Source organism: Apis florea, unplaced genomic scaffold (assembly GCF_048593485.1).
Source record: "Apis florea isolate Af1SG1 unplaced genomic scaffold, ASM4859348v1 contig_2293_pilon, whole genome shotgun sequence".
NCBI classification, from domain to species: Eukaryota; Metazoa; Arthropoda; class Insecta; order Hymenoptera; family Apidae; genus Apis; species Apis florea.
The window spans coordinates 3,435,740-3,460,548 of record NW_028256554.1 but is presented as its reverse complement, the minus strand read 5'-3'; the positions used below and the strand labels follow the sequence as shown (position 1 = coordinate 3,460,548).

The window sequence follows — 24,809 nt, the reverse complement described above, 5'->3', positions numbered from 1 at the left end:
GTCGAAGCTCCATCGATCGGTTTTAAGTATTTCCGTGAACGTTGATCGATCGTCGAACGTTTGATTTTGATTTTGATCGATTATACTTTTGATGGGTTCGAATGGGATAAAATGTTTCGAGTGTTAAAGTAATTTCGCGAGGGGGAGAGAGAGAAAGGAAGAGAGAGAAAGAGAGAAACATTTTTTGGACGATTTGTCTGATTTCCGTTCGCTACTACTTTTCCTTTCGCGTAGGAGTGATGAGCGTTCATATCGTTATTTATTTTAGAAGAGATTATTCCACGCGGCGGATAATTTTCCCCCGCTCGACGAGTAAATTACGAGTAGAGAGAAAAAAATTTTCTCCCCTTTAACGGACGAGACGCGTCGTCTCTCCCGATCCCGATTAATCTTGATTTCTCGCGATTCGTCACATTCATTTGAACCTCAATTACCCTCTCCTCCTCCTCTGCATAGCGAAACGAATCCGTAGGCAAGGTCCCGATACGTACGGGATAATAATTAGAACGCGATGGCGTGTAATGGACGAAGCGGAGGCGATCCGATATTATACCGCGGGTGGGTCGACTGATCGATGCCCGACGTGGCGAAGCTACGAAATAAAAGCTAGGACGGATAACGATTAATAAACGTATTTACGCGCTGTTCGACTTCTCTCGAAGAAAATTGTTGCACCATCCCCTTATCGTCTTTTCATCTCGGTCAATTTTCTCTACTCCGTACAGGGTGTCTCGATTCGAAACGTTTGGAAAGAAATTTTTATTATACACGCGAACGAGTATAATAAACATCCGATCGAAGTTAATATCTGTGCAACGCGAATGAAAAAAAAAAAAAAAAAGAAAAGAAAAGAAAAGAAAAAAAAAAGTCCATCCACCTTCCATCATTCGACCGCCGCTTATTATTCCTTCGCCTATAAAACCATTAATCGTTTAGCAGAACACCCCGTACATCCGAAAGAGATTCTCGTGTACATAACGTGTTTCGTTACACTCTAGGATTAATAACGCCGCAATTTAGATCGTATCGCGAAGCTTGAAATTTTAAACGAGCGGTGGAAGGTTTACTCGTGGCGAAAACGAAAACGAAGAGGAAGATTTTCTCCTCGAAGGACAGAGGAGAGAGAAGAGAGAAAGAGAGAGAGAGAGTTTGGTTTATCGAGCGACCTCGAGGATATCACGTGACAGATATCGGAGCCAGCGATGGGATCGCGAAATGGACATCCGCCTGCCGACTTCCGGCGTCTCAATTCGTCCCTGGCCAAATTCCGGCGTCGGATCCCTCTTTTCCCGCGGAATGTCGCGGACGTGGGTAGACGTGGTTGTCGAAGAGACAGGCGGAGAAACCGAGAGAAAGGCGAGCGAGAGAGAGAGAGAGAGAGAGAGAGGGAGGAGAGAGGATAGGGGCGTTATTGTTCTTCAAAACAATTTAAACTTTAATTACTTCGGTGAACTGCAGAAACGGCGTTGCGACAGTCTCACTGTTTGCCATCGTAAAATTAATTGGCTTCCCTCCCTCCCCATCCCCGCTTCGACCACGCTCGAAACTCTCGTACGATCCCCTTTCTCTCGTCGCCTCTCCTCCTCCTCCTCCTCCTCCTCCATCCACCTTTCCTTTCCACCCGCCTCCTTTCCTTCGCCGCCGCCACCATCCCTCCTCCCCCTCGTGGACCAATTGCTAGGAGCAAAGAGAGGCGGAGATCGAACCGTTTTCCCCGGCGTTCCGAGCGTTATCCCGATGCAATTAGCAGCCGAGCTGTCTGTCACGTTCCGGGCTGCAGCCGACCACCCGCGGATACGTCCGGATATATCCGAATATCCGCGGGTGCAATTCAACCGTCTCGTGAAATTCGATCGCGACCTCGCGTGACGAACAAAACCGATGGAAACGCGAAACATCCACCCCCTCTCCCCTCCGCTTCCTATATACCTCTACAAGCTATTACGGATGGAAAAATTTATATCGTATCTCGCGTACAGATATAATACGTTTCGAATAGTGATTAAAACGTTCCTTTTTTTTTCTTTCTTTCTTTCTTTTGCAACAATTTTCAACGCGAATCTTTTCCATTTCTCACGAATCCTCGATCCTCGTCGTCTCAAAGGATAAAATACGTGCAAAATACGTTTTCGTAACGATAATCACCCTTCCAGAGGAGTATCCGTTCTTTGGAATATAATTTCCCGCAAAGAAGTTTCCCCGCTCGTATTATCGTAACGTTTAAAACGTTTTCCAAGAGTACACCGGAGAATCTAAGAAGCAATGGCCTGAACGTGGTATATACCGAGAGAGAGACATTCTCGATAGAAGAGAAAGGAAGGAAGGAAGGAAGGAAGGAAGGAAAGAAAAAGATAAAAGAGAGAACGAAGTGACAAAATAAAAGAGTGCAGGGGAGAAAGAAGAAAAACTATTCCCCCCACGTTATGTTATCCGCGCCACGCCCGCGGAAATAAAATTCGTTTCCCTTCTTCGTTTCCCCGCTCCCCCTTTCTTCTGCTCTCTCGTCTCGTCTCGTCTCGTCTCGTCTCGTCTCGAGGCTGCGCGCTTGTTGATATTCATTTGGAACGTCACTTCTACCGCGGTAACCAGCCCCGGTACTCGCAGAGGCTGCGTTTGGCGGAAACGATTCGGTCTTCTTCTCCACCCACCCCTCCCTCCCTCGGCCCCAATCCGCTCCTCAGTTGCCGCTTTTCTACGACGAGCGCAGCCGTAATGCCGGCGGCCAATGCTCGCGAAAGGCTGACTCAGGCACCGCCGTATGGCCCGGACGGTGCATCGATCGCCTTCTCCGCTGCACCTTCTTGCCTCAACCCCCTTGCACCTCGTATCCCTTCTTCCCACCACCACCGCAACCACCACCACCCTCGGCCGCCGCCGCCACTCTCTCTCTTTTCTTTCCCTCCCTCGCCCCTGTGTTTCTTCCACGGAGCTATCGCTCCTCGCCATCTCTCCTCCACCTTCCCCCACACACACACCTCCTCCTTCCACCCCCTTTCGCTCGCACCTTACGCGGGCTATCGCCGGGGAGCTGGTCCCGGAGAGAGGCGAGGCTTGCGCAAGAATAGCCGATTTCACGATCCGTGTTGTATATCGGCGGGCGACGATGCCGGGCCCGCAATAAAAGGTTAGAACACCGGTGTAATCGAGAAGCCGGCGGCCATGGGATCCGCGAAATTGAAAGAGTCGGAGAATCGATCGCGACGCGAGGATGGTTGATATATAAACGCGATGCATTTCCTCTTCCAGGGAGAAAAAAAAAAAAAAAAAAAAAAAGGGAGCGAGGAGAGAGAGCTTCTTGTAATTGAATTACGAGGCCCCCCGCATCGTCGATAAATCGGAGAAATTCGATCGAATGGCGTTAATTGAACGATTTCTCGATTCGTTCATCACCGTTTACCTGTCCTATTTTTTTTTTTTTTTTTCTATTCTATTTTGTTCGACTCGCCCGGGAAATTATTCGGTTTCTTTCTCTCCTTCTTTCGTTTCGCGAAAAACAAAATTGAAAAATAATTTGACGAATATCTGGTAGCTGCTCGAAACCCGATTTTTCCCGAGATTTCATCCGCGGATAAGCAGAAAGAAAGGAATAAGGAAACCCGGAAGAAATCTCCAAGATTTTATCTTCCCGGCTTCTCTTTTAGAAAACAAGAAAAAGGGATTTGAACGACAAAGGGAGGGGAAAAAACACAATGATCGCGCGCATGAAAGAGACGCGGGGATATACAGCTCTCTGAATTCTGAGGCGGTTCAACTGCCTCGGTTACCGCGGGGAAAATATGCAGAAACGACAAGCAGGCAGCAAAAGCAGGAGGGGGGTGGCGAGAGAGATTTTAGAAGGAGGAGTGGCGACGAAAGCTGACGTCGCGGTGACGCCGCTGCTGCCACTTGGTTCAATGGTTATTCCATGCGAGCAACGATCTTACGTTCTCTGCCAACGTTTAACCTTAAATGCCTCCTCGTCTCTTTTTGCCCCGAATTCGAACTCGACAATTTACTCGAGAAATTACGTGCACAATGCAAATTGGAACGGAAGAAATAGGAAGAGCGGGATACGTTTTCACGGTGTAAACTTATAACGTCGATGCGGATATCCGGTATGGGTATTATTGCCGACGGAAGTGGGTTCAGAAACTCCGTGTTTTATGCACACGTAAACGCGAGCAATATCGCTCGATTTAAACTTGTTTTAAACGTACTCTCGATTACGCTTATCCTCGGTAAAAAACACCATAATCACTATAATTAACTATACCGCAAGTATGTCGTTAATTTTATTCCAATCCGTAATTAATCGTTGGTACGATTAATTAATTCATAGTGTGTAATTAATTTCTGCTACGTTATAAATTAATAATTAATTTATAACACGATACGCTTGCTTTCCTTAAAATATAATAAGAAAAAAAAGAAAAAGAAAGAAAAAAGAAAAAAAAACGAAAGAAGATTCTCGCGAGATACGAGCGAACAATTTTAAACGTAAAGTTAATTTAATTATTATTATTATTATTATTATTATCTTAAAAGTTAATTTTTCGTTTTCTTTTTTTTCTCTTTCTCTCCCTCTCCCTCTCTCCCCCCCCCCTCTCTCTCTCTCTGTCTCTGTCTCTCCTCCTTGAAATATAAACGCGAAATACGAAGATGTTATATAAATGATAATTGAAATAATTATTTTATACATAGTGTGAGCGCTTGTGCGTTAATTAGCATCTGTGAGTCACGCTCTCCAAGGATTAACGATTAAATAGAAAAAGAGAGGCGCGGGTATACGCGAAGATAAGAATAAACGTTTTAATTTATCTACCACGATAAATGCGTACAAATAACGCTTACAAACAAACTCGTATATACAAGTATATACAAAGGGGAACGTAATACGTTCTAGAAGTCGCACCGGTGTGGATGCATTGCGAATTGTGCATTGTGAGTCAACCCACGTACGAGTATATTATTTTCTAACGAGGAAAGACAGCTTAAAGCATCGATCCACGCTGTAAAACAGCTCTATCGCTAAACTCCTTCATTCTACGGCAATGAAAGGCCATTCATCGCAATTATTATCGTGAAACCGCACAGGTAATTCTCGGAAACTCGATGCGCAGTTACTACCCGCAGTTACTCCTCGCTCTCAAAGAGATTTCCATGCATTCAAGAAAATTGCCACTCGCATCAGATAACCGAACCAACCTATCCGAACGTACACGCTTTCACTCTGACAAAGTTAATTCGAGTACCGCGCAATGAAAATTACATCCATTCTACTTGCTTTTCCTTGCGTCTCTCTCTACATTCGAAAACGAAGCAACAAAGATATTTGTACGAGTATATGTGTGATATTTGAATTGGACAATTTTATTTTTATGTATCTAATTTGTAAAAAATGTCGATGATTACGTTAAAAAAACAAAAAAAAAAGGGGGGGGGGGAAAAGAGAAGCGTGGTAAATAAATTTTCAGAATACTTAATTCTGTTGAACAAGGGGATGATTAAAAAAGGGGAAAGGAACGTTGGATGAAAAAATGTTCCCGTTCACGCGAAATCGTAAACTTAGGAGAGCACAATAGGCTCGTCAGCCCGATGTCGAGGTCAATCGTACTCTCCGTGACCTATGCGAACCGCCCACCTGGGTATAGCGTGCTTGTAGAGATAGCTACGATGAAGAGACCCAGTCACTTTGCCAATTAAACAAGCTTTGAAGTTAGCTAGCCGTGATTGATCTCGTGGAGAAGTTGCTCGTTTTCAACGACACCGGTTTGCTTACACCCGATAAATTTCATAGTAAACCGAGTCATTATGTGACAGCTAACATGTAATGTATGTACATACCGATAACGTTCGATAATGTAGTTACTGAAACGCGTAATTACAGCTTTTGCACGATTGTAAACACTGAATAATTATTCAAACCTGTTTTCCACTACTTGGAAGCTACCTACCGATCATTTTCTTAATAGATTCGCAATTACGGAACAGTAGGAGTTGCGTCTATATTGCTTTATCTTGCATCTCTACTAGTTTGTTTTTCTCTTCTTTCTTCTTCTTCTTCTTCTTCTTCCTCTTCCTCTTACATAAAGGATAAATCAGAATGAAAATAAATCGTTTTTTTAATTCGTCTCGATACGCAATCTCGTTCGTGACAAATAAAAATTTCACATACGGATACGGATCTAGATATACGTATTATATCTATCTCTGCGAATCGATTTTTTAAACCGTGCGACCGTGGTCTCTCTCTCTCTCTCTCTATATATATATATATACATACATACGTTGCAAAGTCAAGATCGAAGAAAATACGTTTCGTCGCCCGTTTCGATGGAATATAAAAATAGTATAGAGCAAGGGGGCGGCATTCACACGCGGAGGAGGACGAGACGAGGTTGTGAAAAATTAACCAGCCCCTCCGTATAAATCACCGTGCTTGTGTACACGTTGGAAGAGAAGTACGGACAAGAAAGGTCATTAAAGTTTGATAGATGATTAAATCGATATTCCGATGAATGTTTGCTGAGTGGAAATTTGACGTTGGGGAGTGGCGAATATAGATATCGTAAATATTTTAACGCGACGATGTGCCACGATACATCCCTTTAGCTTTAATCGATCCGTCGGCCGCGCAAATTCCATCGTTTGAATAAATCAAAAAACATTATCGATGCTCGTAACAATGCATCGGGGACTCGCCCGATCGGGGGAGAGAAAGGGAGAGAAAATATCGATACCTCGCGAAATGCATACATCGTGCAAAATGATTGACGTTTTTCCATATATACATATATATGCACAAGCGCGAGACGATTCGTGTAAAAATAACGCGTCGATGATAGCTTCATATTTTATTTTTTCGCTGCGCATCAAGAAACGCGGCTGTTAAATCATCGATTACATCCCGTTACTGTGATTACAAGTGGTTGTTTAATTCGTTCTAAAATTTCAAAATGTGCGCGACGAGAGATGAACAAAGTTCTTCGGTTTATTATTTAATCGGAGACGATATTTTCGTTCGAATGATCACCGGTGGAGAACGGATAATGGCGGCGATTGTGCGGTAAACGAGTCGAAACGCGGATACACGCGGAATATAGGTTGGGCGCGAGAGGAGGGGTGCGCGAGGGAAGAATGCGGGGTTGATTTTAGAGCGGTGGTTGGCAAGCTCCGGGCGATTTTTACGAGGAGGGGTGAAAAACGGGTGAAACGGTGGTGGTGGTGGTAGGTGGTTGGAGCAAAAGAAGAAGGGAAGTCGTCGTCTCCCCGGTGGGTTCGTGCGGCGCGAGCACAATGGCCGCGATTTCACTCAAGGGCAGGTAGGGACGGCATAAACGAGTGATTTAACAGCAGGTTAGGCATTATTCTATTCGTACGCCTATCGAATATCCCGTCTGTCTATTCATTCGTCCGCCATGCGATCTACATGCATCCGCCGAGTGCCTCCAAGTTCACTGATCCGGATACGCATCGCAGAATCGCGTATGACGCTTTTGCGAATATCCGTGAACGCGATCGGACTCCATCCTCGGTTTTCCATCCTCGAAACGATCCGGTTGAAAGAGACAGAGATCGATCTTGCCATAATATTGCAGGCATAGATATAATTGCATGCGCGCGTGATTTGTGGGTGACGTTTAATCGTATCGGGAGGGGAAAGAAGAAAAAGAAGACGTCCGATAAATCGTCCGCGTTTATTATGCAACAGTTGACTATAACCATCGTCGTACGGTATGCAATGGATCGATGGAAAATCAAAGAGACTCGCTTATTACTATTTCTCTTTGCTCTGAAAACATTACGCATTACGATACGACTCGACGAATATAAATTGTATACGTATTTGTAACGCGGAACGTTAATTGCAAACTCTATCGATCTTTCCACGAGGATCAACGAATGAGAAAGGGAACGATTCGCGACAAGGGAGCAGCAAAATCGATTCCCCGTCCGACGAGAAATTTGAAACGAATTAATCGTTGGGAGTGAGTTTATTGTAAAACAAAAAAAAAATAATAATAATAATAATAATAAATAAAAAGAAAAAAAAATAGTACACCGCCGAATTCGTTGGATTCGAACGAGATCCTCGTAATCTTGGAGGCGAGTCGATATCAATGAAAGGACGAATGCGAATGGGGCGAGAGCGGTTTAACGAAAAAGAAAATACTATAATAGCGTGTAATAGCTGTCCAGAAGTTAAAGCCCCGGCCCGATACATAACGTTGCAGGATTAATGTTATAAAGAAATCTCGAGCGGCGCTCGCAGCTCCGAGTGGATGCCAGAGGCAAGCACGAAAAACACTCGTATATTCCCGGTGCATTCTCTGTTTACGGGCTGTTAACTGCGTGCGACCGTCTCGAGTTACATCAATAAACACGTACATAGATGCGCGCGCACGTGCAGCAAGCTCAGCGCAAAGGGGCGGGTGGGGAGGAAGGGGTTAGGGGGAGGGGGGGTGGGTGAGGACAGCAAACGGAGGGGAAGAGCGAGAGAGAGAGAGAAGGAGAGGGAGGCAGAGTGCAGCGTAAAGAGCGATTGCAAGGGTGCAAAACAAATAGAAACACCGGAACGTTTTATTATTATTCTCTGTCTCGTCTTACGTCAATAAATATTTATTGACGGTAACGCGCATGCGCGAGCTGTGCACAATGTGCATCGAGATGCATTCGCATAATCGCCGATGTAGATCAAAGCGAGGCGCGCGAACCGAGCTAGTCGCTTGTCCCTCCTCATCCCTCTTTTGTTTTCAATCGCACTATTCAAACTGCTTCCTCTCCCTGCTCTCGCTTTCTCTCTCTCTCTCTTCCTCGCTCTCTTTTCCAACCTTCCCCCGATTCCTTGGTATCTACCACCCACGAAACCTCAGCGGTAAGGGACTAATTGGATTTCGCCCTTCTCGCCATGCTAATGACCGTATTCCATTTCCGTGGTCGGCGCGATGCATCTCGTTGCACGATCATCCAACGAGAGTCGCGTTACGCGTGTACGCGTTACGGCCGAAAGATCGTGTTTCGTTTTAGCGGCACGATTGCTTCGAAAGGATCCGCCCGACCACTCTTCTGAAAATTATTTCTTATTGAAAGGATTTCTAACGGTAATTTAGCAATGTTTTACCACGGACGAAATGAAATTAACGTGTTTCGCTTTAAACGAGATAATTTAGCAATCCGATAAATATACAGATAACATACGTGTACGTGTATATCTAGCCATTATTTAAAAAGAGCTCGCTAAGAGCGAAACGCAACAATCATGCCCCGCCACCAATCATTACGATTCATCTCCGACTCATTCGCATTACAATCATGACGCGGCACGATCAATTTGCATGTGCTTGAAGAAAAAAAAAAAAAAACGTTCAGAAAGGAAAAATAACGCGGCGTAAATAAGCGTATCCTATAAAAAAAAAAAAAAAAAAGAAATAGAACGCGGTTAAACATAGCAAACAAGTAAATCAAGCTGCTCCTCTTTTGCTGGTCGAAACGCGTGCGTTAAACCGGACGCGTGTTTTCTCTCGTATACGGCCATTGATCATGCCACGGTTTTTTTTTTTCGCCACCGGAAAATCGAAGATTTCCATTAGACGGAATACACAGACGATTGGGAACGGACGGCGTAATTCAACGATATATTTTATTCCTCGTCCGTGCAAATTTTCTCGCGTTGAGACGCGAACGCCGGCTCTATCCGATGCGGTAATCATTACCGACGCGAACTGGCGCGGTCGACGTATACATGAGTGACATTACCGTCGGCCAATCGACGCGTCGCGATGCACACGTCGATGCAGACGCGGCCGGCGTCGCCGTGAAACGCCCGGCTATTAGAATCCGCGCTTCGAAACGAATCGACGTGCACCGACAAAAAAGCTGTTTGTCGGTCTCGATCCACTTGCCTCGATTTTGCTGACTCGAGAAAGAAATCTCGATTCACGAGTCGAGTAACTATTTTCGCATTAATCTTTTTTTTCGGTCGACATTTTATTTTTCCTTTCCTTTCCTTTCCTCCCTATGATTCGAGGATAATTATTCTAATACTTTTTCCTTTTGTCTACTTTCCTCGTGACAGGATTAGCGTAATGGCAATTAATAGGCTCGTTACAGGCAATTTTCTGAAAAAGGAATGTTTTCGATCCAATTATGGGAAAAAACGATTAAACGGTTTAATAGTACTTTTATGGCGTAGCAATTAAATTACTTTGCTTTTACGGCACGTCTGACAATTATGCTTTGATAATGCCCGCTAGAAATAAAAAATTATCGAATTTTATAATCGTATTCTTTTCCTCTTTTGGACAACAACGAGCGAGCGTACGATGATAAAAATATCACTCATTTTAAATATTAGTAATTTACTGCGTAAATGAAGAGAACGAAAGCTTTCGATGAAGAGAGAGAAAAAAAAAAAAGGAAAAGAGAAAAAAGAGAAAGAGAAAAAAAAAAGAGAAACAATTTCCCAACGGTTATTAACCGTACTCCGCCACTTCAATTTCTACGCGCTGCACGAATAATCGTGAAAAAATACGACGCTTTTAAAAAAAATTAAAACTTCGAAACAAAAACCGGTGAAAAGAGAGAGAGAGAGAGAGAGAGAGAGAGAGAGAGAGAGAGAGAGGAAAAAGGAAAAAGCAAGTAATATCGTACGAACGAATTGTACGAAAAACGGGATGTATTGAAACGCAGTATTTCGTGCTTTTTATTCGCTTCGTTCCAATGTATTTTTTTTTTTTTTTTTCGTTTTCTCCTCCCTCCCTCTCTCCCTCCCTCTCTCTCTCTCTCTCTCTCTCTCTCTCTCTCTCTCTCTCTCTCTCTCTCTCTCTCTCTCTCTCTCTCTCTCTCTCTCTCTCTTCCATCGCGCATGAAACCGTCCCGCAGAAACGAAGGACAATAATTTACGATAAATTCCGCTCACGTACGACTCTCCTCCCTTCCTCCTCCCCCGAGTATAATCCCGATTTAGAAAATTTTGAAAAACCGGCGCGCGCTCCTCCGGTTCGAACAAAGCGCGGCTTTGCCGCTAAATAGACGGCAACGAAATAACTGTGCGTGAAGGGGGGGGAGGAGGAGGAGGAGGAGAAGGAGGGGAAAAAAGGGAAGAGAGAAAAAAAGAATCCATCCCCTTGGAGGGGGAGGGGAGGAAACAAAAAAAAAAAAAAAGAAAGACCGTATTATTTTTAATTAAAAAGAACCGGAACGGTTTTTTTCATCGGGAGGAAGAATGTGTTAGCGCAAAAACACGGATTCGAATTCAATGGCCGGGTATGATGGATTCTACCGCCGCGCGTGAATGCACTTTGACGATATATACACGCGTGCAGAAATACGTTACATTTATTTCGAGATATAGGCGCGCGCCTATATCGAGGGGCGAGGGGGTGGGAGGGGGAGGGGGAGGGGGAGGGAACTGGGAAATGCAGTGAATTTAAAAAAAACACGGGAAAGTCAACGTGCATTTTAACGTCAACGACGGCAAGTTTTGTATAGGAGCCATCTAGGAGATCACACTCTAAGCCTGTGTGTAAAAAAGCGTACCAGACGAGACAGGTATTCGTGAATTTTTTACTCACGGAACAGTTTTCATCGGAGCAAGGGGATCGTATCATAAAGTCCTTTTACAAATTATCCGTCCTATTTATTGTATCTTGTAATTCCGTAATCCTCTGATCCCGCATCCCGTTTAGATCGACGAATAAAGCTCCATTGCTCCATCTTTCATCACTCGTGTGCGATTGTTATTTGTGAAATATTAAATACAGATTACCAGAATTTTAAATAGTTAACATATATATATTTTCTTCGATGATAAAGAAACAATGGCTACTAAAAGAAGTGTTTTCCTTTCTTTTTCTCCTCTTATCGCGAATCTATTAAAATTGCTCCGAAAATAATTTTACGAAATCGGCTTTGTAAGGTAAATTTATAATATATGTACATATACTCGAACGTTTATCATCGAATTTAATCACAATAACCGCTTATCTCGCGTCAATATTTTAAAATCCGTCCAATTTTACCTTCGAAATCGTTGCGGAATGCTTTCGTGACTCAACTCGCATTAAATCCCTACTCGAAAACGTAATAAATTCTCAACTCGTACGTTCATTTGCTGAAACGTGGCCTGTTGATAGGGTGACAATGAGCTTGGGTGTAAATTTTATCGTCGGAAAATTATTCCGACCAAGATTTAAAATATTTAGTCACATCACGCACCTTGGTGTTGCGTGACGCGGAAAAGAGTCGCGAGTCGAAAGAGAGACGGATCGAGAAAAATGTGTGCACAAAGTGCGCTCTTCCCGCTTTTTCGTTACAGAGATACGAAAGCGTCGCATCTCCCGTAAACACGGGATAATATAATCGACCTTTCGTCGTTTAACGCATGCCAAAAAATTTTTTTCGAAATTTTCAACTTCAACTTTACAACGACGAGACAAAGTTATTTTTTTTTTCTTCTTATTTTTTTCTACATTGTATAATTTTGCGAATTTTTGCATCAGCTCGGGCCATAGCAGGAAACACTGTGTACACGGAATACGAGAATCGGCCGTGGTCATAATCGCGAGAAGATAAATTTCGCGAAACGACGAGGAACGATAAGCGGGAGAAATTTACACGGGTGTGGGATTATTGAAGACTTGGCACGAGTGGCGAAAATATTTTTCATTCCGCGGTCATCCGTTTGTACGATCTTTATGCGGCACCGCCGACATTTACTTTTAGGAATGCTTGCATTACCGGCGTCGCCTATGAAAACATCCCCCTCGTCGAAATATAAGGCGATCGGGTAGTGTATCACGAAAATTTGTTGTTAGAATCTGTACCGTTTCGAACCGGTATTCTCTTTGTGACTGTGTATTCGCGTTTCATCGTTTCGAGGAGTTATTCGCAATTTAATGGGTTAAAATAAAAAAAAAAAAAAAAAAAAAAGGAATAAAAAAAAATTGGAAAGAGCCGAAACGACGAAAATACGACGAGCATCGTACGATGATCGTATATAAAATACGATAATGCACATCGATGATAGAAAGTTTGGGAAAAACTTTAGGTGTACGATTCCCGAATGGCCGAGGCAAATATAACTATGCCGAGTGCTATGATTGAGACATTAAATGGTTAGAGAGGAGCAATTTTTTTCTTTTTTTTTTATTTTACTTTTATCGCTATCGACAGAATGAAACGTAACAAGTGTAATATCGATTTGATAAATTTTACAATCTTTCTTTCTTTTCTTAGAGCAAGACTTATCTCTATGAAACTCGCGTTATCTCGTGCTACGTTGCTCGTAAAACAATTTTCTGAAGGAAAAGAATAATCGTTATCAAAGTCATCATTTCCAGACACTATTCCGAGAGACTAGATTAAACTTTTCAAACGTTTGAAAGATAATAATAATAATCTTAAAAATGATAAAAAAAAAAAAAAAAAAAGAACGTGGCTCAATACAGGAAAAGATACCGATTCGAGATTATTAACTTGAACTCGATCGATTACGTTCAATTAATTAAATCTGAAAAACGAGAGCGACAAAGGAGAGAGATCTGCCGATCTATCTGACTTTGACAAAAGATATTTCTCTATGGATAATATACATATATATCGTGCCACGTGCCAATTGCCAAAAAAAATTCAAATTCCGCGAAACAAGACTCGCAGACGCACACCGACACGCGCGACGACTCTTGGAAACGTAATAAGTGCACCGTTACTCAAAGTTAAATTTTTTCAAGCGTGTAGCAAGCATTTCCGAAAGCAGCGACAAAGCGCAACGACAAATGGAATACAATTTCCCCAGATAAAAATTCAAAGCCCTTCCTCCACGTATCACGTATTCCTCCACACCAGTAAACACGACCACGATCTCTCCCGTAAAAAAAAGGAGAGGGGAGGGAGAGAGAGAGAGAGAGAGAGAGAGAGAGGTGGGGAAAAAAACGTGAAAAAAAAGAGGAAGAGAGAGAGAGAGAGAGAGAGAGGTCTCTGTTCAGATGCATCGGTCCGTTGATTACACACGATCCCCGAAAATCTGGAACGAACATGTGCGCAATGTTGCAGCAGAACCAGACGAAAAAGAGCGGATGATCAATGTCCGCGGCGCCGAAATGCACACATTCGCGCTCCTGTCTCCATCCCATCGACCGCGTGCACACCTACCTATCCATCTACCTGCTCTTTGTAAAGTTTTCCCGATCCATCGTTCCTAGCCAGTTTTCCGGCCGGCAATAACCGGCTAGGCCGAAAACGTGACGGGTACACGTGACGCAAATGCACGCATACACACGTGCCCCACAGCATGCGTCAACATGCGCGTACACATGTTTGCGCATCGTGGCCGAACCGTGTGTGTGTGCGCGACACTTGCGTTGCGCGGCCATCATGTGGCGGCCGTATGCGTGCTCCTGCTCGCGTATACACGCGTAAAAAAACGTGCATGCGTGACCCGTCCGATTCACGTGTGCTCACACGAAACTCGAATGCAAAGAGGCGCGATCGCATCGCGTGCCACCGTTGCGTTCCACGCGATCATCGTGACTCAAGATCACGGGCCACGGGACGGGGGAAGAGGGGAGGATCGCGCGATTTAATTGCGGGATCGAGATTTCATGGTGAACGCGTTTTATTTACAGACGCAACAAGCGGGTCTCGCTTTAATATGATCGGTTCTCGTCGACGCGTCAAAATTTGCACGCCATTTTTCTTCTTTCCGTTACGTTTCGTAGATGTTGATGGGAAATTAATGGCCGAAAGCCGGTATACCGTCGTTTTATCGCGTAGAATCGTTTTAGAGCGTGGATCAAAAGACTTACGTACAGGTAACGGAGTGCCTCCTTCTTCTTTTTAATTTATGAGTTCCTGTTACTCTCGCGATCTCCTATCCGTCGAAAAATCGAGCCGAGAATCGAGGGGAATCGAGAGAAACCGCGATTAAACGTTTCGTCACTCACGGTACCCCTTGCGCGAAAGAGAGAATCGAGAGAGAGAGAGAGAGAGAGAGAGAACAGAGTCGCACTCCCCCCAGACACGGTCTCTGCAAAGGCACCAGGTTCGAAACCACTGTTTCGAGGCATTTTAGCGGTCGCGGACCGTGAAGCGGTGAAATCGCGCGATTCGTTGTTTGCCGGCCCCTCCGCGCTGAGAGGAGAGGAGAGGAGAGCCGCGGCTCGTCTAGCTCGGCTAGCCGTATCGACGCTTGCACAGGTGTACGTACGTAGCTGCGCGTAGGTGTACACACGTGTGCACGTGAGATACAAACCAGCCGACCTTGCACCTACCCTCGCCCACCCGGCAAAGCCGATCTGCCTATTGATTACGGGGGCGCACACTTGCCAATTTATCCGTAGGCAGAAAACAACACGCGAGCGTGCCTGTACGTGACAATGGGAGAGCAGGAAACCCCGATTTCGTGCAATCAATGAGCAACGCCGGGACCTGCATGGATTAATCCGGCTTTACACCACGCTATATTTTTTCTCCTTCGCCTTCCTCTTCCGCTCTTTCGGTACAGCTTGTTCGATCCCATCCCCTAATGCTCGCCTCGATTCGCTCCTTTCGCGCATAGCGACAGCAGCAGCCAGTTTTCCTCGCTCGAATCGAAAAATCGCAACGTCGACGCGCCAATTACTTTCGAGACGATTGCCCCCTTTTTTCCTTCGATTTTCGGCGCGCGGCGTTTTCGATCTTCTTTTTCCCAACCGATATTATTATTATTATTATCTCCCCTTTTGTCGATTAATTATCGCGCTGCGTTCAAATATCGCCTCGCTCGATAAACGATTAAATCGCTTTCGAGGAATCCGCGTTACTAATTTTAGTACCGCGATGCTATTCGCCGATTCTATTCTAATCTCAATTTTACTAAAAAAGATAGGAGATGTTAAATATTTGGAATGCACTCAATTCGAATTTCTCGAATCGAGCTTTAATTGTTAATTTGTCCTGCTCGCACAGATCGCTCAAATCGCAGAACAGAAGGTTAACGTTCTCTCACGGTGCAACGTGAAAGTGGAATTCGCTAAGCTTCTTGTTCCACGTCTTCTTCGAGGAAACTCGTTGGAAAGATTATGATAATTAATAGTTGTTCGATCGAATGATATCCGTAGAAACAAATCTATATTCTCGATACGATGTTTACTTAACGCAATGGTTTTATCGAGGAAATATTTTCCACTTTCCGTAATAGCCTTGTGATACACAGCTATACGATTTAAATGTAAACGGTGAGTTTACACTCCCATCACGTCTCCTATCACCGAGTTAAATAGAATTTGAACGTGTTGTGAACGGATCGTGGCCATATTGCAACTGCACGCGTAATATAAATCAAGTCTGGAAGCGTAACGTATATTACAACTAACACTTTCCCTTTGTACTCGACATAAATTTAATCATCCGGTTGCAGATTTCGGTTACAAACTTGTTTCGTACTGCTAAACGAACTGCTATACGATGGATTATTATTTAGGATCAAATTTCGAAACGATACCCCCCCGTTCGTTTGTTCCATAATTCTGAAGAATACTGGTGAAACGATTGAAAAAGAAGAATCAACGTAACCAAGTATTTTTTTCTTTTTCCTTTTTATTTTGCCATCTTTTTTTACGTCCAATAAAAATACAAACTTGACATTGAGAAGAATAAAATTAAATTGTGTTTCTTAAATGGACTGAGAAATTAAAAGTTTCTTTTCTCGATAAAACGTTCCTTTTATTCTTCCCATTTATTCTTTGCTTTTGAGAAAATTGCGAAAAACTTTGTTCCCACGTTTCATTATTTTATATTCTGTTTTTATAAACGTTTTTTTCTTATTTAAATATCTAAATCTGTATTGATACTCGTATTTAAATATTATTTCATCGTGATTTGTATTCGTAATTATCTCGAAGCTATTCGACGAAAAAGTTTACCATTTGAAAATTTCACGATCTTCAAACAGATAAAAAGAAAAAGAAGTTTGAGTGAGAAGTTTTCGGCGAGGGAGGCAAAGAAGCTGTCGCAAGTTTAACGTAGTCATTTCCGGTTATTAAATAACCCAAGCCTTACTTTTTTAAAAGTAATAAATAAATCTGTCAAATTATGAACCAGTTGCACAAGTAAAACTTTCACTTGAATAATCGTGTAATGATTTATCGAGGAATATTTTTCAATTATTAAAAATAACATCAAAATATTGATAATAATAAATTATTGAGAAATCGACATATCGAATGAATATTAATGTATTGTTACAAAATGATATGATAAAATTTATTCTATGATTATAAAAAAAAATAAAAAAATTCTATCAAATAATATTTTGTTTACTGCCTGAAGCAAACGATTTAATCAATATTTTATTTCAGAGAAATAAATAAATGTATATATATATATATATTTTTTTTTTAATTTTTAGAAAATCTATTTAAATCGATAATTTAAACAATCGAATGATATACGAAGATTGTTGAATCGTTGCACGAAAAGGATAAAAGATTAAGAAGAAAAATGTATTAAAAGAATTGCGAAGGAGCGAGTTTAAATCAACTCGTTGGAAAATCCAACATAAAGAAAATAAACGTGCAAAGGAAGCCGAAGCTCTGTTTGAGTTAGGTCAGTGCAAACACTTTTACAGGTAGTAAACGTGAAACCAGAAACAGGCAAAGGTTAATCCTTTGAATCCATTACCTAAACACTTCTTGTGTTTATTACGTTTTCTCTCGTAAACGGAAACACGATATATTATTGTTTGAAGGACGACCAATAACTACGTTAGCACTTCAAAAGAACCGTGAAATGTAGTACAAGAATGACTTACAATAAGTTTACCTTAAGGACGAAACCTTCCAACTGGTTTCTTAAGTTTTAACCAATGCTTCCGTCAATGCTTGCCTTTTCAATTTTTTTTTTTTTTTTTTTTTCCCTTTTCTTTTCACCGGATTTAAAATTCTCGTTTAAAATTCCGCTCCACGCGCTCCTTCCCTCCTTCTTATCTTCAAGCGTTAAAAATTCAAATTACGCTTTCATAGCTTGTCCGCTTAAATAAATGAAATTGGAGCGAGATTGAAACGAAATGGGGGGGAAATAAAAATAAAAGAGACAATCTAACAAGATAGCGTTTATAAAATCCACAACCATCCAATTTAATAAAATGAAAGGGAAATTCGCGTCAATATTTTACGTCTATAACGTTGGTAATTGAACGGTTTATTCCGTGTTCCGGCTAACGCCGCTTTCCACGCTACGATGACGTAAGGCGCTCCGTTTCCGAGAAAACAAATTAAAAAGATTGTCATCGGTATCGCGGGCCACGTTAATCGTGCATGTAGAAAGCGAGCGGAAATTCATCGTACCTTATATCTCCCGATAAGTCGCTCCTTGTCCGTCTTTCCATAAATCTCATTAATTAACCAAGAGCTCTTGGTTTGTGTTAATTTATAACTAGAAAACGAAATGTTCGATGTATAAATTTCTTAATAAAGAAAGTTTTTTTCTTTCTTAAGAAGAAAGAGAGGGAGAGAAAAAAGAAAGTGAACACAAAAAATCCATGTATTTTATATATCATTCACCAGTAAGATATATATATATATGTATGTACACGTGTGTTTGCGCGGTTTAGAAATCTGCGGTTAAAAAGACAATTCCACGTGGGCGTAAACTCGATTCAACTAGAAATGCAATGAATTATCCGATCGCGATGAATTATTATATCTTCAACTTCCTACATCCAGTGGGTTCGAAAATTAGTGGGTTTATCGTGGAAAACCGATTCCAATAACCGTTTATCGAACCGTTCCCTGTCCGTCGTTTTATGAATGATACGAGCAACGGGATTGATTATGTCTCGTTGATGCGGTGACACGCGCTATGCCGTGCGTTTGTTACGTTCGACAATAATTATTGCAAAATGAAAATTGTGAACGCGGTATTACGCATAAAAAATTCACTCTCTATGACTACTGAAACGGTGGTGCAGCGTGCAAGAATTTTATCGTCGCGGTGAAAACCGTTTTAAAATTAAAAGCGACATTATCTGGACTTGGGTTAAACGGGGCTCATAGAAGTTTTACGAGGATGGGTGATGCCTCTATAAATAGTTCGTGTATCAAAGATCTCGCGTTGTCTGCCGTTTAAAATTAATCCCGTGCACGTATATCCGGCAGAGCAAGTGGTTTCGTAGGAACGATGATAATCGGTAATACGGGTTATTCGTGGCCGGAGAATATTAATTTCTGAAAGGGATTAGGTCAAAATAATCCCTGCATTTGAAAGCAATCCGTGTCGAGATCGATCGATATTTACAATGTCAATTCTTCCCACGCTTAATCAACCTTCGAAATAATTTTGCTTAATATTTTATACTCAGAGAATCCCCCTTCTTCGATACATACATGCTTGATTGCAATCGAGATAAAGATTTAACTGGTGGTAAACGATACAGATGGTAATATTAACAATTCTTCGAAGAAACGGCATTTCATTACGATAATTTTTACCGATCAAACTACGATCGAACGAGGGCCATAAATACGCAATATTGCCACTGTGTCGCGCGAAATAATTTATACAAGCTTATCTTTTATCGATTAGTCATTCGTCTATCCGCCTGTATATTTCGATTTTCAATGTGTTCGTTTATTATAGAGTGGAACACAGTGGGCGCATATTAATTATAAGGCGAAATTCTTGCAATCGTGATAGCCTTAATGGAATTAAGAAACAATCGCGATCGTGTATTCCATTGGAATATTGGTCGATTTCATGCAGACAATGTTTGTGTGGGTAGTTCGTTATCAGCGCAAATTACCTGTGCTCCTACGTGTTTAATTTAGTTCCCAGCGTGCAATAATAATGCTCACATGACGCCAGTAATTGCTCTGGATCGATGATAACGATTCAAGATCAAATCAACGTATACCGCGTTGGACTAAAATCGGAAAAAACTTTTCGATCGACGAAGCGAGCGGACACGAAACGTTTCCTTCGAATTTCGTAATGTTTGTCTAACATGCGGTATCAATTACGAGATAATTAGAAAAAAAAAAAAAAGAAAGAAAAGAAAAGATAAAAGAATTACACACGGTTAGAAAATTTGTACGAAAATAAATATATTTTAACCCGTGGTAAAACTGATTTTCACGCGATGATTTATATCGAACTTTGACATTTCGAAAACGAGTTCTCCCAGAACTAGCGATATAAATTTGTTTGCACTTGTCCCACTTCACATGTAAAAAGATATTTTTCCGACCAATAAAAATCCAATCTTCCAAGGTTTATTCGCCCGAACGCAATCGAAAAGCGACACGCGTGAAAATTATTTTCAAGTAATCGGGAACAAACGAAGCATTTTCAAGTGTTTAACAAAGGCTTATCGCAACAATGTTGTTTAAAAGTATCTTTGTTTAATCAGAGCGGAGCGACGAATATACGATACACACATCACTCATACAACCAGGTGCGTATTCTCGATGTTATCGAGTCAGAAACACGCCACGCGGCGCCGTAGTGCGTACAATCAGCACAGCTATAAATTACAAGCCGCGTATGTATTCTTGCGCGTAGATCTTCGATGGCAGGAAGCTAAGGGGGAAGAAGAAGAGGAAGAAGAAGAGGAAGAAGAAGAAGAAGAAGAAGAGAGAAAAGAGAAGAAAGAGAGGGCAAGAAAAAAGAGAAAAGGTGACGGGGAGCGTGTACAAGAAACGCGCGTACGCGAACGCAAATGTGCGCCAAAGACGATAACAAATTGACACGAAGAGCGAAATAGGAATATCCGATCATCGTTTATCTTCGCCTGCAATTTTACGATTTTATCGTGTGGAGAAAAGAACACGGCGATGGATCGTGTGGATCGATCGGTCGCGATGAAAATTCTGATCAACGAGGCGAACAACTTTAAACGCGAGTTTGGTAAACTCGATTACGTCTCGTGAGACGTACCATTCCGACGATCGATGCCAACCGAGGTTTCTGAACAAGTGAAAACTATAATTAGCCTATTACTCAATACAAAATGCGTCGAAAGTAATTCACAACCTTGACGGAAATAAGACCGAGACGGCGGTATTCTTGCGGTTAATATTTGATTTAGCGAAAATAAATCTCGGCGAACTCGAACGACCAATCTGAATTATAATCCGAATTATTATAATTAAAATTCTTTCTGTGTGAATGATATATACAAAATTTGATCGATCGTTTAAAATTAGAAATTTTAGAAGTATTAGAAATTAAGGAATAATAATAATAATAAAATTGCGAGCCAAAATAATCATTAATCAGGGTTAAACGTTAGACGAAATTAAAAAATGCGCGACCGAGAATACTCCAGTTTAATAACAAACGGGGAATTTCAGCTGGGTGAAGGAAGGAAAAAGGGGGTCGACGAGCGTCGACGAGTAAAAAAAACAGCCCTCAGGTTTTAATAAACGGGCCAGAGTCAGATTAGTCTGAATTGAGTTCCACCCCACACTTTCGAGACGTCCCTCCACGAATATACAAGGATACTAACGTACACACCGAGGGATGGCTTGCAGATTGTACTGAAATTGCGAGTCGCGAGAATTTCCATCGGTATGACCAGCCGACCTCTGCCAAGCTTTCCTCCACACCCTTATCTCGCAAGGAATGAGAGGTTAAAGGGAGGCAGGGAGAGAAGGTTAAGAGAGGACACGACCAGTTGGAGAGGAAACGTGAAAATGAGGCAAACATTAGGGAGAGGAGAGCACGAGGAGAGAAAGGGAAGGGAAGAGAGAGAGAGAGAAGGGAAATGAAGAGAAATTTGGCGTCCACGGCGACAGAAGGCTGGTTCACCGCTGTTTCTGGTTTCCTCGCATCCTATTTACAAGATCACCCTTCTAGAGCGTCCCTCCCTTCGAAAACGAAGAGAGACCGACTTTATCTCAGACCTTCCCGAGGCAGAGCATCGCGGTAACTAGGTACCCTTGGCCATGTGTGCCCCTTCTGCTAGATTGACCCTGGCCACCGATTATTATTTCTTTTTTTTTCTTCCGCTCATCATCATCGGGCAAAGTTCTCGAGAAAAAACCCGCACAACGACGGATGGATTTTTCAGAGCTCGAGCGTGTGAAAAAATACCGGATAGAGGAGAATTTGTTTGTTTGCGACATAGAAAATTCTAACTCGAATTTTCTATGGGGATTCGAACTCGCGACCGTCGGTTTCGCAAGCAGTAAGGATTACCATTACGCTACCGACGTTATACGAAACTCGTTCTTATTTCAGGTTATTACGATATCCCTATGACACATCTTGTAGGATCGCGTATAGCGATATAATGTTTACGTATCTCTATTCGTTCTGTTATGAAATAACGAAAAAAATTGATAAAACTTATTTTAAATTTATCAGAGATACGATCTAAAATTTAAAAACTTTTTGTTTTTAGAAAATTTGTATTCTTAGTAATTTGAATATATTCGTGTGAATATATTTCGCGAACATATGTGAATATATTTTTGAACCGAGTATATTTTTATTCCCAAGAGAAACTAAAAAAAAAAAAAAAAAAATACTGAAACATTTCGAAGAAACGACGATATAATATGAAAGTATAATAAACGATCGTGTTTGCCTATTTATGTAGCGCAAATATATATGAAAGGGTTAATTTATTCTAGGTCAAAAAGAAAAAAATATGTGTAATATACTAAATGTAAATTGAATTTTTAATCGCGAGAATTAATGAATATTCAGTAGTAACAGAATAATTTAATAATACGACTCTTCGATATATTTCATCGTTTAAGTTTATTTAAATACAAAATTTCATCGAAATACACGAACGGAATTGGCTGTGAAATATCGTCTTATTCGCTTTCACGATCCTCAAAACCAGTTCATTCCTCGTTGCCGCTATTATCATTCCTTGGCAACTAACCTACCATCAGCGTGCAATACATTATTATACAACATATCATTGTATAAAGAATTATACCGCGAGGATAGTAAACAGCCGCGGTCGTTCATCATTTTAATACCTTTCTAATCGATGTACATATTTTGTAATTTTCTATATCGACCGCTTATCGATATTTTCCTTTCTTTCATTCTTTCTTTCTTTTTATTTACAAATGAATCGATCAAAGTGAACCGAATATAAAAATTCTTTTTTTTTTTTTTTAACGAAAAGTGAACTCTAAAAAGCAAATAAATATTATCTAAAATTGTTGTTTCTCGCGAAGCTATATTTTAAAAGATGAAAAAACGGAACGGAATGGAAAAATTCTTTTAGCTATTTTTATATTAAGTCTAAACATTGTTAAAACCTAAGCATGATTTACTAAAGTTTAAATCACTCTTTCAAAACTTTATTTAAATGCGCGTTATAAATTTTCGTTGTAACGAGGAACGATATAGTCTCTCCTATGATATCAATCAAACCCGATGACTCACAAGCATCGTTCCAACGTGCGATGCATTACTAATACATCCCGAGGCTAACGAGAAACGAGGCTAAAATCTAAACTATGCATTCGTGCCATAAGTTCTGTTCCTCGAAACAAAATGCTTCTATTATATAAATCATACAAATTGATGGCTCGCCATCGCAAACAAAACATAACTTTAAAATAACGTTAAACTATGGGAATGAAATATTAAAAAAAAAAAAAAAAAAAAAAAGGAACTACGATACCGCAATTGTGTGCACGAAATGACATATAAAAAAAAAATTTATCTTTCGTTCATCCGATGAACACGTGACATAATAGAGTCATAGCTGAAGTCAATTCGATACCTGTTTAAATATCAATTTTTCCTATACTTTAAACCTTTAAACTTTAAACGTGGAAGATAAAATTGCACTGCTATGAATAGGAGAAGAAAATTTACGAGATACGCGGAATCGCGAGGTTTGCGCATAGGGGATGGCTAGGGGAAAAAGGAAAATCAGGAGGAAGAAAAAGGGAAGAGAGGATCTTATCGTTGCGACGGTTATGCAACTGCGCCGTGGAATTAACAGGTTCGACACGCAACGATGCACCTGTATAGCGATTTTCGTGACGTACCGGTGATTTGGCGTGTTTAGCAAACGACTTGACGAGTCATTAAACAGAGAACACTGGCAATTAATTATCACGTTTGCGTAATCGCCGCTCGACGCCGGTGGAGGTGTGGTTGCGCAACTATCGCTCATTCTGTTCTCTCCTCTCGTCTCCTCTCCTCACCGGTGATCCCTCTTCGCCCCTTTCAACCCGATCTCGGGGCCCTGCTGACCCACCGCCCTCGCCCCCGCTACTTCCTTCCACACACCGTCCCAGAATCCGCACAAAGAGAGAGAGAGAGAGAGAGAGAGAGAGAGAGAGTCTAATCGTTCGTGCCGGTAACCTTAATTTTTCCTCGCCATATATCCCGTGTGCCACACGCCTGACCTCTTTTGTTTTTCATTCGATCGATCTTCATTGATTCGAACGACAAAGCCACTTTTCCTACAACCCGTAACGGCCCTCGTTTGTATTACAAATGAGCGAGCGATTCTTCGCTCGATAATAGCCAGCCCGTACATCAACACGCGAGAATGCGGTAGAATATGATTCTATTAAAAGAAACGGCAAGTTGTTCAACGGCAATGGGGAAAGAAGATTAAATTTCGCAGTGGCGTTCTCTATGATGCGTTTTAGAGAGGTGTACGGTGTAGTTGGAAACGTGGTCGGTGCATCGATTTTAAAATAACGCGGCAACCAACGTTGGCATAGTAAGTGAGAGGAAGATATATGAGGAGATGTGAGAATGAACACGACACGTATTTTAGGTATATTAAATGATACGTGAGAATATACTGCAACGGTGAATGGCGCATATCGTAAGTGTTTTTATTAACCCATTAAGTTGCGTTATGT

The 24,809-nt window shown here is 41.6% G+C and overlaps 1 protein-coding gene and 1 non-coding gene across 5 annotated transcripts in view; both read right to left on the bottom strand.

Annotated features, from left to right (window-relative positions):
• The window catches only part of LOC100871385 (uncharacterized), a 295,923-nt gene that overhangs the window by 263,567 nt on the left and 7,547 nt on the right, over positions 1-24,809 (bottom strand). The gene's annotated exons all lie outside the window — the stretch shown is intronic.
• On the bottom strand, positions 21,382-21,931 carry LOC147658249 (Nuclear RNase P). The gene has a single exon (XR_015290925.1).